The sequence below is a fragment of the Marmota monax genome, unplaced genomic scaffold (assembly GCF_021218885.2).
Source record: "Marmota monax isolate L192 unplaced genomic scaffold, Marmota_monax_Labrador192_F-V1.1 WCK01_AAM20220418_F8-fsc00101, whole genome shotgun sequence".
NCBI lineage: Eukaryota > Metazoa > Chordata > Mammalia > Rodentia > Sciuridae > Marmota > Marmota monax.
The window spans coordinates 3,421,395-3,437,517 of NW_026692786.1; the positions used below are offsets into that span (position 1 = coordinate 3,421,395).

At 42.9% G+C, this 16,123-nt stretch overlaps 1 protein-coding gene across 2 annotated transcripts in view; it reads right to left on the minus strand.

Moving 5' to 3' along the window:
* The window catches only part of Znf507 (zinc finger protein 507), a 33,646-nt gene extending 32,143 nt beyond the window's left edge, over nt 1-1,503 (minus strand). The window contains exon 1 of one of the 2 annotated variants that reach the window (XM_046447925.2): nt 1,346-1,503. The gene's annotated coding sequence lies outside the window, so the exon portion shown is untranslated. The remainder of the gene's footprint in view (nt 1-1,345) is intronic. The other variant, XM_046447924.2, reaches the window with a different exon arrangement.
* Between the last annotated feature and the right edge of the window lie 14,620 nt (nt 1,504-16,123).

Sequence of the window (16,123 nt, forward strand, 5' to 3'; positions counted from 1 at the left end):
TTTCCAATACTCCATGTCAAAAAAGAAATTTAGAATAATATTCATGCAATCTGATTATGTGATGCAAGTTTACATAATTCAACAAGTAGACTTGAGGATTTTTCAGAAGTTAGGAAAAAAATAGCTCTGGAAACTTCTCCCAATTAATTGTATATTTCCTTTTACCTCAGACTGTATGTAACTGACTCAACACACTGCTGGTCTTACTGACATCAATATGGAATAATAAGTTTCATATTGCTATTTTAACCTTAACCAAAAATACAATCTAAAGGATGAGTACGCAAATTTTACAAGCACAGCGGGCAGAATGGCAGCATGAAAAGATATGACACAACGGCTTGACCTATATAGGTCTTTCTAATGTCATTTCCTACCCTGGTCCTACATTTCTTTGCTATTGCTTCTTATGCTAGCTGGTATGAACCTAAGAGTCAAAGAATGATTATGGGTTTCATCTAGAAAGCGACTAATTTATTGATTATACTTAAATAAAATAGTTCACTGCTGGGGGAGAAAACATGTTTTCAGGCCTCCTCTGAAGTTAATTTTTAACGAGTTACTGTGATAAAAAAATGAAGGGCCAGACTTTCTCCTTTAATCAATGACACAACCCATTCACTGAGTCAGAGTGGAGTACTTAAGAAAGTACAAACTCAAAGAGGTGATAAATCTGGTAATTGCCTGATAAGAGCATTGTAGATGAATAGCGAATTTACAGCCCACAGCAGGAACTAAAAAGACAGCCTTCGGGTTGGGAGGGTAGACTTTGCCCAATTAATCGTCCAGGCCTTCCACACAAACCATGCACTCCGAATGCCCCCAGGTCTTAAAAGGTGGACACTTTCCCCAATGATCTGGAGAGATCCTTCCATTGGGATGATAAGTGCCATAGGCCAGAACTGCTGTTTCTGTACTAGGCTGTTATTACACCATGCAGTGCCCAAAGGGCTGAGGCGATTGGGGTTGAGAAAAGTAATCAAGAGATGCGGCAAGAACAGTAGTTAGCTCCATCCTGGCTGGCTTAAGCGATATTACATTTGCACAGGGAAGGAAGCAACGCCTCAGACAGGCCTGCCTGGGGGCGCCAAGCTGGAGACCGTATGCGGGCAGCGGCAGGTTCCCCCACCCCCAGCTGCAGGGCAAGGCCGGGGTCTCCGCAGGCCTTCCTGTGGACGGCACAGAGGGCAGAAAGGGGACATGGAATTTGGGCCATGGGGCAAGCACCGGGAGGGTGTCAGCCGGCTGAGGAGGAAGCGGACGCCGGTAGAGGCCTGAGGGGAGGATGCACATGGCCGGCGGCGGCGCTAACAGCGAGCGGAGGGGCGGCCCCGGGGCGCCGTACCTGCGGTCGGGCGGCGGCTGCTGCTTCCGCGAGCCTCTTTTGGCCGGCCAGGGCCCTGCCGTGCCCTTGCCCGCGTCCTCGCCCACCTCTCTCCCGGCTCTTTTCCCTCTTTTCCCCTACTTTCCCCCTCCTCATCCAGAGCTCCAAGATGGCGGCGCTGAGGCCAGATCACGTGAGCCGCAGGCAGGTCAGGTGACCCGAGTGGCGGGCGAAGGGGCGGGGCAACGGCCAGGCCCCGCCCTCTGCCGCCCATGGCCGCGGGGGCCAACCGGGTTATCCGGGCGCAAAGAGGGTATCACCTGGTTCGCTGCGGCCTCTGAAACGGCTGCGGGTTCTGCCGGCGTGGTCCGGTTCTCAGGTCCCCTGCCCTGCTCTATCAGAAGCTCTCTAGGTCTAGAAGTCGACGCGTGTTCTCTTCGGAGCCTTCCCACGTGGCCTAGATCTACTGTGGGCTAACTTTATCACCCCACCCTCCCCTTAATTCGCATTCAACCATGGGCATTGACATTCTTTTCACCCCTGTGACCGTGGATTTGTGTTGTTTCTTCTGGTTGGGCTATACTTCTTGGCTAAAATATAGAGGTCCTGGCTAGGACTGTGACTTTAATTCAGGTGTGCCTGCTGAGGGACAATCCTGGGGAAATCTATTTGCTTCAGAGAATGTTCCAGGGTTGTAGGATCGCAATTGATAAACTCTGACCTGGTAACACAACCTTAGCTCTCTGAGGGCATGATACCATTTGTCATTTAGATCTGTTTCAAGAAAAACCATGGTGTAAACAGCGTTGTTGGGGTCCCCCTGCTCACATGATAACAACTTCACCAAGGGTACTAGGCAGTTTTGGTGGATTAGGAATTATGCAGGCTGAATTCTTGGGTCTAGAGTCAGCAGATGGGCCACAGACACAGGGGGCGAAGTAAAACTGAAGATTCTGCTCACAGCAATGGACTGGACTTGTTTGGTGAGATGTCTTTTGGATACTTCCTGATATATTTAGAGGCCTTTATGAGCAGGATGGGCTGTCAAGTGAGTACATAGGGAGAAGACCCCAAATACACAAAATAATAAAATTTATAGTCATTGTTTACATTGGTCAATAATTTAACTTACTGAATCTCAGGATACAAATACACCTGAATTTGAGTGTTGGGAAACCCACAAATGAAAGAAAGTAAATATGTCTTTGTCTGAAGTTCCAGGGATCATTTCTGGTATTTACTGGCTATTTTCCTTTGTTTCTCTTCCAGCACATGCTGAGATGAACTTGCTGTTGCTCTTCTGTTTTGAAGGTGTGACCTATGTCTGGTATGGGCTAATGAACTGTATGTGGAAGTGAGGGGCATCACCCCTATACTGGAGCTTTTAATTATCCGTGTACTCCTTTCTGTCTGGTTTGGAAATTGACAATGTCACTCTGTCAGACTGTATCTTAGAGTGATGGTGATGAGCTGAACTCATAGCTGATCAACGATAAGAACCTTGGGTAAGCAAGTCACTGAGGTTTTGGAGCTATTTGTTACAGCAGCATGGTACAGCTATTGCTGGCATTCTCCACTCCAGGGAAGCAACTGGAAAAGGCAGAGTGTTACAGGCAGAAAGGAATGTTAACAAAAGAATTAGGAGCAAGGTATAAGAAGCAGAATCTGATAGAAAAACCTAGGCAATTTTTAAAAGCCTCAGTATTTTTTTTTTCCTGCAAAAGAACTCTCCAAAAAAAAAAAAAAATCACAGTAAACAATTTTAAGTCAGAGGAATGAAGAGACATTCAGGTGTAGTTCAATTGAACTTGTGGATGTCTCATCTAAACTCTTCTCAGCACCTTCCACCTGCCACAGAACATTATTTATCATGATTTAATTAACCAATCATAGTAAGATTTAATGTTACAGATAGGAAACTTGCTTACTCGGTTATCTTGTACCTATTCAGTGGAATCTGATTCTGTTTCCAGATGAGAGATGACCCAGATAACTGAATCCCTGTCTCCACACACCTCATTATTCTACTTTGGGGCCATTAATTAGTTGATAAGGTTAAAGGTTTCACTTCTTCTACAAGTATCATGGGTCTGTATCTCCTAAAGTAGCCAGATAGTCTGATAATACATATTGCTTTACAACTTAAACCAGAGCTCTGTTTAAATTTTGGGAACACAAAGGATAGCACAGTAAGTAAGTTGCAAGGTGGTAACTGGCCATAAACTGAATGGGTCACTAAACCAGTTGAAATTTAAGGGAGAGCTACCTGTTTCCAGCCCTCATACTTATGAAGGACACCTTGTCTTCAGTGTAAGAAGATTAGATGAGATTTCTTTGAAGAGATTAATCATGTAAGTCTTTGGCATAGCACAGAAAATTGGATGAGACATGTAGCCTGTATTTCTTTTAGCAGTAATTTTTATCATGACCTTTAAAAAATATACTGCCTTTAAAAAAAAAAGGAAAGATGGAGGAAGGGTTAGAGGAGACAGGTAGGCTGCTAAAAGAGAAAAGGACATAGTAGTGTGAGCTGCAAAAATAAACTCAAAAATTATTCCAGACTTTGCTATTTAGCTCCCATGGGGACTGTGAGCAGGTGGATTCCATCTTTCTGATGTTTTCACCTTGCTTGTAAAACAAGAAATACCATTTATCCTTTTTTTTTTAAAGCATCAACTATCTTATATATAGAAGTACAGAGTTTAATTATAGGAGTTTTCTGGGTTCAAAATGGGACTTCGTTATTAAAAATAATAGCAAGACCTGATTTTATTAATGAATGAAAAGATTGCTTGATATAAGTCAGAAGGAATGTAAGATTAAAAGACATGATATATTATTATATATACAGCTGTCAGCAATAAATTAACATTAACTCTGGATTCTGTACACTTTGCATCCTGAATATACACCTAGAAATACTTCATAATTATAGTTCAGGTCTCAAGAATCATCATAAATTATCCATCTGTCATTCATTCCCTGCTAAAAGCCACAGACCTACGTTATTCTAGCAGCATATTGATATCTAAAATCCCTAGTGCTACGAGGCACACATACAAATTTATTTATTATTGAAGGCCCGGATAAACCAGAAGAATACACAGCAACACAGCAACCATCTATGACAAGGAATAAGAGGAGAAAGAGCAGAAAACTCGATTGTGAGAAGTGGGGTTTGCTCTAACAGATATCAGTCTTGTGTAAATTTCAGCCCTGTTGTTTTGGGTCTGAGATACTAACTGGTTTGGAAAAGGCCCACAAAGGAGCTTGGATAGCCCTGCAATCAAGGTCACGATAGAATTCAGTCTGAAATTCTCCTAGCCTTGGGGCTCTGCCTTATGCTCAGGACCTGGGCATGAGGACAAGAATCAATGGTGGTGACATCTAGTGGCATATCTGGAATGTGCAGTCAAACCGCAAAGCACTCCAGTGGGAAGTGGGACATTTGCCTTGTCCAGCTAACCCAGGCTTGACCCTGAGGTCCCTGAATCAGTCTGAGTTTGGTTTCTGGCAGAGATTCCCTGAATGCATGTTGATTTATGGTTGAGATCCAGGAAATGCAGCAGCAGGCTGGGAGTGGAGGTGGAGAAGGGCTGCTTTTGGGGACGACAGGAGGCTCCTTTCAGTCTAGTCTGCATATGCCACAGACTTGTGCTGCAGCAAGCGTGGCTCAGCGGAGCTGCGCGATGGAGCAGGGAGCTTGCCTCCGCCAGACTGTCTCTCTGCTTCAACGCAGACTGGTTATTGGAACGCTCAGGCAATTTTCAGTCGTCTTTGTCAATAAAACCAGTCTCTTCTCTGCAAGGGGAATGAAAATGAGATTCGGAGGCCTCCAAAGGGCTCTTTTCTTTTGCCACTTTATCTGCCCAGGATCCAGGTAGTAGCTCAGCGGAGATGGGTGGTAGCTATTTGCTATGCCCCAAACCCTGTTGACAGGTAATACCCCCTGCTTCTGAAAAAGACAATCTGATTGTAATAGGATACTGTTAAATTCTCCCCAGAGAAGAAGCAGTTTCCTTAAAGCAGTGACCTTTATTGATGAGAAGTTCCAAGGAAGAAAATGAAAAGAAGAAGAAGATGGTGAAGAAAGACACTAAGAGCAGAAGTAACTGCTAATCAAACCCAGAGAGCCTACCTAAAGGGTAACCACGTGGCTTAAAAATATGTCATTTGTTATTTTGACATCTTGTCTTTAGGTGATAGACTAGGAGGAGCCACTCAGTGGGACTAGAGTACCACTTCTTGCTTTTAAAGGTATCAGGAAATGGATAGATAACAAGAGATAGCAAATAGTCTTGGAAGATAGAGGACCTTCTATGGTCTTCCAGCTTTGAGTTTCTCAGATACCATGGGAGACCAAGCACAGGGAACATTGTATAGTTCTTGACCTCTTGGGATTTTTTTTTTTTTACTGATAAAGAAACATGAATGAGAAAGAGAAAAAGAAGGTGAGATGCATGTAGTACCTACAGAAAGTCCTCGCTGCAATATTCATGCCCTTTGGGACCTCATTATAAGCTCCATCAAGCTATAAGGCCAGAGGACCCTGCTGGAAGTGGCATTTCAGTGTCAGGTATGAGTAGGGCTGTGGGGTGCAAGGAAGTTTATGGACAGGTGACTAGGCTCCTGTGTCATCTACCCCACTTGCACCCTTCTCTTTCATCTCACACCTTTGGGTCACATGCAGGGAGACACCTATGGTCAGCCAGTGGTAGGAAGAAGCCCGAGAAAAGCTCAAGAATGGGTCAGCTTGGAAGAAAACGGACCAATAAGAATGAAGGTGTGAAGTGAGGGTAGACATAGGGCATCTATCTGGACAGTGGAGACCCTTCTGGAGGGCTTGGAGTGGGGAGCAGAGAGAGCTACAGCCAGAAGGGCATGTTGGAGCTGGGACTGGACCAGGCAGAGACAGGCAGTGAGCTCCGTGGAGGGCCCTGTGCTAGGGGCCCTACGTGCATTATTTCACACATCTTGGTGCACTTAGCTCTGCTGTCATTAATTACCAGTGCAATCACTGCATTAACATCTTCCCAGTAGGCCCAGGGAGCTTGTCAGTCTTACTCATTGATATTCCCCTTGGCCTAGAACAGGGTCCAGAATGAAGCTACATTCAGTAAATACTTGGTGAGTGAATGAAAAAGTGATTTCATTTAGCAGACAAGCTCCCAGGTAGGTATTTAATTGGGGAATCCACTCAAGAGCCTTCTTTTGGAAAGACAGAGTATCACATGGAGGCCTGGGGGCTTGGGAAAAAGAATAAAAAATGACAGCCAGTTTGGGACCAGGGAGTTGGCCTGAGAGAGGGCCCAAGAATCCAGCCTGTTGACTGGTTCACTCTGAACTTCAAAATCTATTAGCACTCACTAGCTGTGCGACTTAGGATGAGTTACTTAACCTCTCTGTGCCTCACTTCATCCGTAAAATGGGAATAGTGATACTCTTAAAGGCTGTTGAAAGTTTAAAGGATGCCATGTACATGAAGCACTGGGGTACCTGACTCAGAATATACAATGTGATTATATATATTGCAATACTATTATATTTGCAAAGATTGAGACAGGTGTGATGTGGAGTAGAAGGAAAAGATGGAGATGAGGGACACTGGAACAAAGAATATGGAGCATTTGGAAATAGGGTGTGAAGTCGAGGGCCAGTAAGCACCTCGGCTCATTCAGCACGACCTTGACTGAAGCTGTCATTTGCAAGGCTCCAGACATCAATGCACCAATGACAGAGGCCAGCACAGAAGTCAGAGGACACACAGAAAAGGAGAAGAGGGACAGCATCACGAAGCTACTCTATAATCAGCTTAGGAGTCGTGGAATTTGATGTGAGCTTGTTAGTAATGTCACATATGACTACGTGGGTTTTCAGCCTATTTTTCTTAAATGCGGATTTTGTTGGCAACTGAATGTATGCTAACACCCTAAGATTTAGTTACATTTTGGTTAAGAAGTCCAGAAGACTTTGGACTTGGCTTTGAAACATTGAAAGTGAATCAAATTTGCATTATTTAAATGGCTTATTCAGATTAACACTGCTATCTCTTCAGATTTAAAAATTCAAAGACTCAAGATTTGATATTTCAGCAGCAACAATGACATCTAGGGGTTGGTTTCTACAGGTTTAATCTTAGATATATATCCTCTGCATTTTGAGAAATAAGAGTGCTAACAGGCTGATGCATTCCAGAATGTCTGTTTGGACCATGTGAACTTGGTGGGTGGCCAGGGCAACACTGATGGATCAAAGGAAGGAAGGAGCTGGAAGTGGCTCTAGCTGTCATCTTTTACTTTCCTTCTGACATGGCAACACCTTGCAGTTTGCTTAATCCACTCATTTTCTCCTGACCTTTCAGCCAGCCATGTGATATCCTTCTTGACTTTCCCATTTGACCCTAGTTCTTTTGGTCCCTGGATGGCAGGTCTGCCTTGCCAGCATGCAGATGGGCTCAGTATCAGGTTCTAGCTCCTTCCATTTTTTCTCTTTTTGGTGTGTGGTGCTGGTGATTGAACCCAGAGCCTTGTGCATGTAAGGCAAGCACTCTACCAAACTGAGCTATATCTCCAGCCCTCCTTCTGGTTTTTATTCCCCACAATTCTTTTGGGGATCAGTGGACTAAATTTTGGCATTGTACTTCATCTTTACCCTATGTTTTTAGCACATTCCATGAAATCAATCTCTCAGCTTTATGGTTCTGACCATCAGACTCAGAGGCAGCCGTTATCTACCGTCTGAAAGTCAATCAGCATCATCCGGGTACAGTTTTTTGTTTTTTTTTTTTTTTTTTGTGTGTGTGTGTGTCCTGCTGGGGTTTTGGTGGTAATAATGAGGACTTGAAAGATAATGCACGTGGGTGTAGCCCATGAAAAACATACAGTTTATTTAGAGCTTTCCCAACATGCATATTAACGAGAAATAAACTATTCATGAAAGCATCTATGAACATACTGCAAAAAATGCACAAATATTCAGATGATGTTTAAGGTTTCCTCTCAGCATGAAAATTCTGTGATTTTTGTGCAGATTAAAATTAGTACCCTGCTATACTGATGCATAATAATGTTGGTGTCAGCACAAGAATAATAGCTACCTTATAGGTTTGTTTTTTTTTAACTGTTTTAGTAAAGGCAATGTAAAATAGAACCCATCTCCATGGGTGGCTGTGAGTTGACCCTTGGTGCTATTAAACTCAGAGGTTTGTTTCCGGGCCATTTGCAGAACTGTGCAGAGTTAGCTGAGGGTAGTGAAGCCTGGCCTGACTGTATGGCTTGCAGGATGCACACCCTTGTCATCTAAATTTCTGATTATCTTAAGATGGGCTGGGAAATCCTTTGCATTTCAACCCCTGCTGTTGACCTCCCTTTCTCTCTTTAGTTCATTTTTCCAGTTTCCTGCTAAGGCAAGTAGAGCGCACAGAACTGAAATATACAAGGCTGCTAATTTCACCTGCTAAATAGTTGTGTTAGACCCCTGTGCTTTTTGCTTTCTGTTATTATCAGGGACATATGAGATTAGCTTGGAAAAGAAGAAAGGTGAATCTGGGCTTAGTGTCTCAGAAGTTCAGTCTACGATTGCTGGGCCCTGTTGCTTTGTGCCTGTGGTGGCATAGGTGTGCTGGAGGAGGCTTGTTCACTCCATGGTTACCCAAGAAGCGGGGAGAGACAGTAGGGACTGGAGTCTCAATATTACCGTCAAGGCCACACCCGAAAGACATGACTACCTTCCTCTAGACCCCACCTTGTAAAGGTTCCACCACCTCCCCAGAGTGTCATAGGGTGACCAAGCCTTTAACACATGGGCCATTTGGGGGGCACTTATCCCAACCACAGCAATAGTCTTTGAAGCTTTCCTTTTCTGAAGGAGCCTATAAATCTTCCAATGGCTTCTAAAAGAGACCATCCTTTATCCATCCTTCAAGATCATCCTGATGTCCTGGGCTGCTGCTCCAGCCTCATCCCCATCACACCTGCCCATCTTCCCTAAAGTGTATTTTGGTTTTGCAGCTGCACTAAACGCCACCTCTTCCCACTCCCCTTCACATGGTCATTTCTTTATCTTTCTTCAGGTCTTAACTGTTTTCTCGGGATAGCCTTCCCTGACCTCTGTGGCCAGGTTAAATCCCTTTACCTCCTAATGCCTTGCCCTTTGTAGTTTATCTTTGTTCTTATTGGGTCAAGGTCAATCTCCTCTCTGCACTGCATATGTGAATTTTGCGAGGTCATCCACTATATTTTGCCACCATAGTGTCTAGAACTAATAGATGCCGATCAATAAACAAACAGTAATGAATGAATAAATGACACGATAATAAAATTTGTCATAAGTGACTGAGATTCTTGCAGTGCTTCAGAGTAATCAACCCAATGCCAAATCAATCTTTTTGTTTTTGGTTCTGGAGATTTAATTCTGGGTGCTTTACAAATGAGCTACTTCCTGGCCCTTTTGTTTTTTATTTTGAGACAGGGCCTCACTAAGTTGCTTAGGGCCTTCCTAAGTTGCTGAGGCTGGTCTTGAAGTTGAGATCCTCCTGTCTCCACTTCCTGAACCTCTAGAATTACAGGCATGCATCATTGTGCTGGCAAAATCACTCCATTTAATTATGTAAATTATAGAACCAATGGTAGGCAATATGGGTTATATTTATGTGGGTTTTAGGGCCCACTGAGGAAATTGTTCCTTAAATTAATATTTAGCACAAGTGGGCATTAGTGTTGTGTATGAAAAATTTCAGTTACTTGAGTTAGGTCATTAATCAAAAGTCTTCCTGTCTTTTAACACTGAAATTATGTATTTGGAGATAGGATCTTGCTATATTGCCCAGGCTGATTTCAAACTTGTGATCTTCCTGCCTCAGCTTCCTGAGTAACTGGGATTACTATTGTTATTATTGTGCACCAGGTACTCAGCTCATCTTAATTTGGATCAAAGATTTGTAATTTGTATCTACTTTAAGTGAAAAGATAAAAAGTAAATTCAAAAGGCTGGGGTTGTGACTCAGTGGTAGAGCGCTTGCCCAGCATGTGTGAGGCACTGGGTTCAATCCTCAGCACCAAATAAATAAATAAATAAATGTATTGTGTCCCTCTACAACAACAAAAAAAATATTAAAAAAAAAAATAAACTCAAGGGAGCATAATACTCAAAGTACTCTCTTTGGGGTAGCTAATTGTTTTTATAGTTATCCTAGTTTTCAAAGTAAAGAGCACTAGTATACCACAGAGGCACAGATTCTGGATCTAGACTGCCTGGTTGTGTTTTGTGGCTCTGTCACTGTCACTTCTAGCTGTGTAACCCAAAATGCTCACCTCTAACTTACAGAGAATAACATCCCCCACCTCACAGGGTGTCATGTCAGTTTTAGGAATGAATACCCTGGAGAGCACGTGTTCAGTGCCCCTATAGAAACCAAAATTGAAGTGTTAGGTGTTACTGTTCCTTGAAAAGTAGTGGGATATGTCCTTTTACTTATTCAGAGGTCTGAATAGGTTTTCAGTTCATGATCTTTCTCATTTACTTGTTTAAGTCTTAAAGCACAGAAGGTATGTGCAGTACTGATGATAAAAACAAGGGTAGGAAGAATCCCTGCTTTGGGGACATTTATGATTTAGTTTTGGGTAAGCAATAACTGCAGAGTGAACTGAAGTCACTCATTCATTACACAAATATTTCTTGAGTACTTATTGTGTGCTGGGTGCTATACCAGGCACCAGGAATACACTGGGAAAAAGGGCAGGCCAAATTGGCTCTTGTGGACCTCAGAATTTAGTGAGAGAGAGAGAGAGAGAGAGAGAGAGAGAGAGAGAGAGAGAGAGACAAGCAGGTAAACAGACCGACCATACATGGTGCAATTCCTCTCCTAGGAAGAAATGAGAACAGAGTGAGGGAATCGAAGGTGCAGGGAAGAAATGGGAATTTCTGTTTTAAAGAAATGGGGTGATCAGGGGAATGTGCCCTGAGAAAGACCAGGAGGATGAAATTCAGGGATGCTTTTGCTGGGCTTGTGGGACCATAAAGTGAACAGAATCTGCAGTGAGCAACATCCAGCACAGGATGGCTAAGTGGGGACCCAGAACGTCTTGGAGAAAGTTACCAGAGTGGACTGGCAGATTGAAGGCAGGAGGTGTTTTGCTACTCTGTTGATGGAACCCACGGAAAGGGCAGGGGGGATTGGGACTGCTTGTGTCTCCCTTGCCTTTGTGAGGGGTCTTATGGGAGTTGCATGGTGTTCCTATAACTTGTGCCCCAGTGCCCAGCCCTTACCATTTTCTCCAGCTGGTGCCATGTCAAGCTCAGCCCCTTCTCCTCTCCCTCCCAGGACTGGGAAGCTGAAGCAGGTGCAGTGAGGCCAGCAGAAAGCCCAAGAGCAAATGGGATTTTAAAGTTGTTAGGGCATTTTGGCATTCAGTTCCCCGAGATGAACAAAGTGTCCTGTCTGGTAATTGCAATTAATGGCTCTGCTATTCAAGCATATCCGTCAATAAATCTCCTCTAATAACCGATTGGGCACAGTCGTTGCCATAGTTATGTCTCTAAATTGAGCCCAGGGTAGTTGGCCATGACACTGACCTTACTGGGGTCAGGGCTGCTTCCTGACTATATGACTCCATATCCCAGGAATTAAAGCTACCCTCCATGTGATTGGCTTCCAGCCAGCTGAAAGACAGGCTCAGCCCCTCAGCTTAACTGCCTGGAGATTTCCTGTAAATCTCTTAAATGTGGAATAAAAATCTTTGAAAACCCAGTAGCATCCATGGTTGTAGTAATTCAGCCCAACCCACCTTTGTAGCCTGCTGGGATGTAGTCAACAGGGGACACTCACCTAGGATTGGCGACTGCGGGTGTTAATCACTGCAGGCCTCATCTCTGAGTCTAGGCTGAGGAGGCCAATGCCTCATCAAAAAGTTGTTTTCTTCGGTTCTTACCTTCTAGAGAATTCCTTCCCTGACCCACAAGTACTGTCCGAAGGAACTCTTCTGTCTCTTTAGTCCTACCTTTTGGCTGTCCCATGGGCCATCATTCTGCAGCCACATCAATTCCTTGCAGCTGCAGTCATGATTTAGGGACCTCATCTGTCCCCTTTCCCCCTTTCTCATCTCAGGTGCTCTCAGATTTCCAGAATGCCATCTCAAAACAGAGTTTGAATCATCTGATGAGGTGGGGGTATTTTTAAATGTGTCTATTTATATGTGGGAGATGATTGCAGGTGATTAACACAGAAGGTGGAAGAAGGGACCTGAGGCAGGTCTCTCTTAATTCCTACCTATGTAAAATCCCTGAAAAAAAAAGGGGGGGGGGGCGTGTGATCATTTTCTGTCTCTGACTGGGCCCCAGGCTTGACTTAAGCTTTCTGAACTCTTCTTTTCATTGTCCTTCATGTTTGCTTTCCCGTTCTTTCATTGTTTGTCTCAGAATTAGTGTAGTAGGATTTTAGAGCTGGAAGGTTCTCAGAGATGGGCAGAGCAGTGAGGAGGTATGGCTGGGGTCCCCTGCACAGAGAAGAGGCTTGAGCTTGGAGATGGGAGGCCCAGTTTCTATATCACCTTCTTTTCTGGAAATGTCTCTCACAGGTGGTGGCAGAGCTTAGCAGTTTTGCCTTTTCTTTGAGAGTCTCTGAAAGAAAAGCAGAGAAAGATTTCTACATCCCAGAAATCTGCCAAGGCATCTTTTAAGACCAAATAAACTGTTCATGGGTTTATTTTTAAGCTTTTCAATAACTTCTACATATAATCAAAATGATGTGTCTATTTTCAAAGTGGACAAAGTTTATAAAACTCCCTGATTTGGTGTGGAAATACTCCTACTTTTTTGGACCGTAGCATTTCAAAATAATACCAAGAGAAAACCAACCCGTCTTGGAGGGTTTGGAGAGGGGAAATGTGTATGCTTATAAAATACTGCACATTGGTGACTTGTAAACAAGTATTTTGAAAGATGTTTGACAGAATTTAGGTTCTTAAGCATTGTCAAATAGAATTTGGGCTTCACTGTTAAGGATGTGTCATTGAAAGGAGTTGTAAAGATAGCAAGAGATTTGTTTTAATAAAAGAAAAATGGGAAAGGCAAATTAAACCTAACAAACACATTAAGCCAAGCAATAGGTATACTCACTTCTTTTCTTAGCCTCCCTCTCCTTTCCACTGTTTTTTGTTTTGTTTTTTGTATTTTTTTTGTGGTTGTTGTTGTTGTTGGTAGTGGTGGTGGTGGTACTAGGGATTGAATCCAAGGGTACTTAACCACTGGGTCACATCCCCAGCCCTTTTCTTATTTTCTATTTTGAGATAGGATCTCACTAGGTTGCTTAGAACCTCGAGAAGTTGCTGAGGCTGGGTTTGAACCTGCGATCCTCCCGCCTCAGCCTCCGGAGCTGCTGGGATTATAGTCGTGTTCCACCATGCCCAGCCTCCTCCTCTGTGTTTGATGCTCCTCATCTTCTCTGGGTGATATTCGACACAGATATCCAATTTCTTCTGCCTGACCCTGGTTCCATTTCTGAGAGATTTTTGGTGGACTCCCCACCCATTGCCTTCTTCCTAATTCAAGGCATATCTCCAGATTTTTAAACCTCATTTCTTCCGCATGCTAGCCAGTGCTGTTCCATGGGCAGATAATTTGTTCATCATTGTGGTATTTGGGCTTAAAAAAGAAGCAAAACACAGACAACTCTGACGAATCCTCTGAGTTCTAGTAGAGGGCGGATGGCAGATGGGGCTGTTAACCGCAATGCTGCTTCTTCACACTCTGTACATCCGGGGTGCACACAGCGTGCACGTACCTGGCAAGCCCGGCCACATACTGGCACCAGGAACTGGAGGGCTGGCTCTGGGCCTCCTCATGTAGGGGACTTAGAGGCAGGCAGAACACAAGGGATCAGAGAAATTGAAATGAGAATTGATGACTAGGAGGAGAATGGATAGAAATGAAAGAAGAATGAGTGCAAAGTCAGAGAATAGAGAAAATGAGAAGCCCAGGGGAGAGATGTGGGTTCAGGCTGGATTAGAGCAGAGGAACCCTCAAGAGGAAGGCAGGGCCTCCAGCAAGCCCCCAGTGGCAGCCTGGCCTTTACCTACCCCCCCGCCCGTGTCTCTCTCTTGTTCCCTCCTCCCCTCCAGTCCTGTTGTGTCTTTTTGCCCTCATAGTTATTGACTTTGTCTCTGAATTACAAACCAAAGCAGTTTTTCAAAAATGTTTTTTGATTTATACATTTCAAGCAGTTAATACATTTGTACAATATAGAAATTAAGAAAAAATGGGCATACAGTGAAAATCAGGTTCCCCCATCCCTGTTATCAGTCCCCAGTTCCTCTACAAAGGAACCGTTGCTAATGGTTTATTGTATTTTTTCCAAAGAGATTCTATGCAAATACATACACACTAAGCATACTATACACACTATTTTGCACATTGCTTTTTTTTCCCCCACATAACCATATGATCGAGGAAATTGTGCCATATTGATATGTATAGGGCTGCCTTGTTGATTTCGGAGACTGCATCATATTCCATTTTATGGATTCGCCATAATTTACAAGTCTTCTGTTGATGGACATTTAGTTCGTTTCCCACCTTTTGCTGTTATTAATTTCCTTGCACACACACATTTTTGTGCCCATGTGTGGCTATTCTTGAAAAATAAATTTTTAGAAATGAGATTCTGGTCAGAAGGTATATGCATTTTAAAATTTGAAAAATATCGACACATTTTCCTCTTTTCTAATTTACAGTTCTACCTTGCCAAACCAGTGTTATGAAAAGTTGATCTTTGACAATCTGTTAGGCAAAACATCGATCTCCTTGAGTGATTCGGCTCATTGGTATTTCCTGGGAACTGTTTGTTCACATTAAGGGTAATTTTGATAAATCCAGACGGAAGAGGGTCAGGTTCATCGAGGTCACCAACTGGAAAAGATTGGAAGAGGGAGAGGAAAAGAGCCAGGTAAGTTTTATGGAAGAAAAATAAACTCAAGGACAATTTTTAAATTTAAATTTAAGGAACCACTGTATCTGGATTATGCCATGCCAATATTCTAGTTATGCACAGATGGTTCTTTGGTTTGATGAATTGACATTTCTTCCCCTGGACTGTGATATAAAAGGCTCTTTTCTTGCAGACCTAATACTCACAATGCCATACCAGCCTTACCCAGCATCACCAGAGAATGTTTTCATTGGAAATTGCATATAAAACCCATTGTTTCATTGCAAATAAAAGTTTAGATTTACTGTGACGTGACCACAAAGTGGTATTTTCATCCATAAAGCCCTCAGTTATTTACCTGCTTTAGTGCATTAGACTGAAGTGAGCCATCTCATTTCCAGTGAGTGACCTTGAGGTGGCAGCAACATTACGTTCAATTCTGTGATGCACCAAGTCCATTACAAAGTGAAAGTAAAAATTGCAATAAATCAGAATAATACTGATTGTTATAATTTTATTATCAGAGCATTAAGTCAATAAAACTTATCTGAAATGTCATTTGAATTGTATACAATTTTTACTAGTTATCCAGTATGTCTTAAAAGCATGTTTAAAACAACAAAATGAAGAAATCAGTGATAAATTGTACAAAAGCTGGGACTTGTCTCACGCTGTAGGCAAAACTAAATTCCCTTTTGGTTTTTGTGTTGTAAAATATTCTTTTTTCAGACGTTTAACTATACCATACTTCCTTATGTCTGCCCAACTGTATTTAGTACCCTATTGTCTGATTACTTATTTTCTTATTGTCTGGCCCTTTTTCATTTATGATTTCATATAGGAAGGTCATCTAATATATGACATTCTTTCAGGAAAGG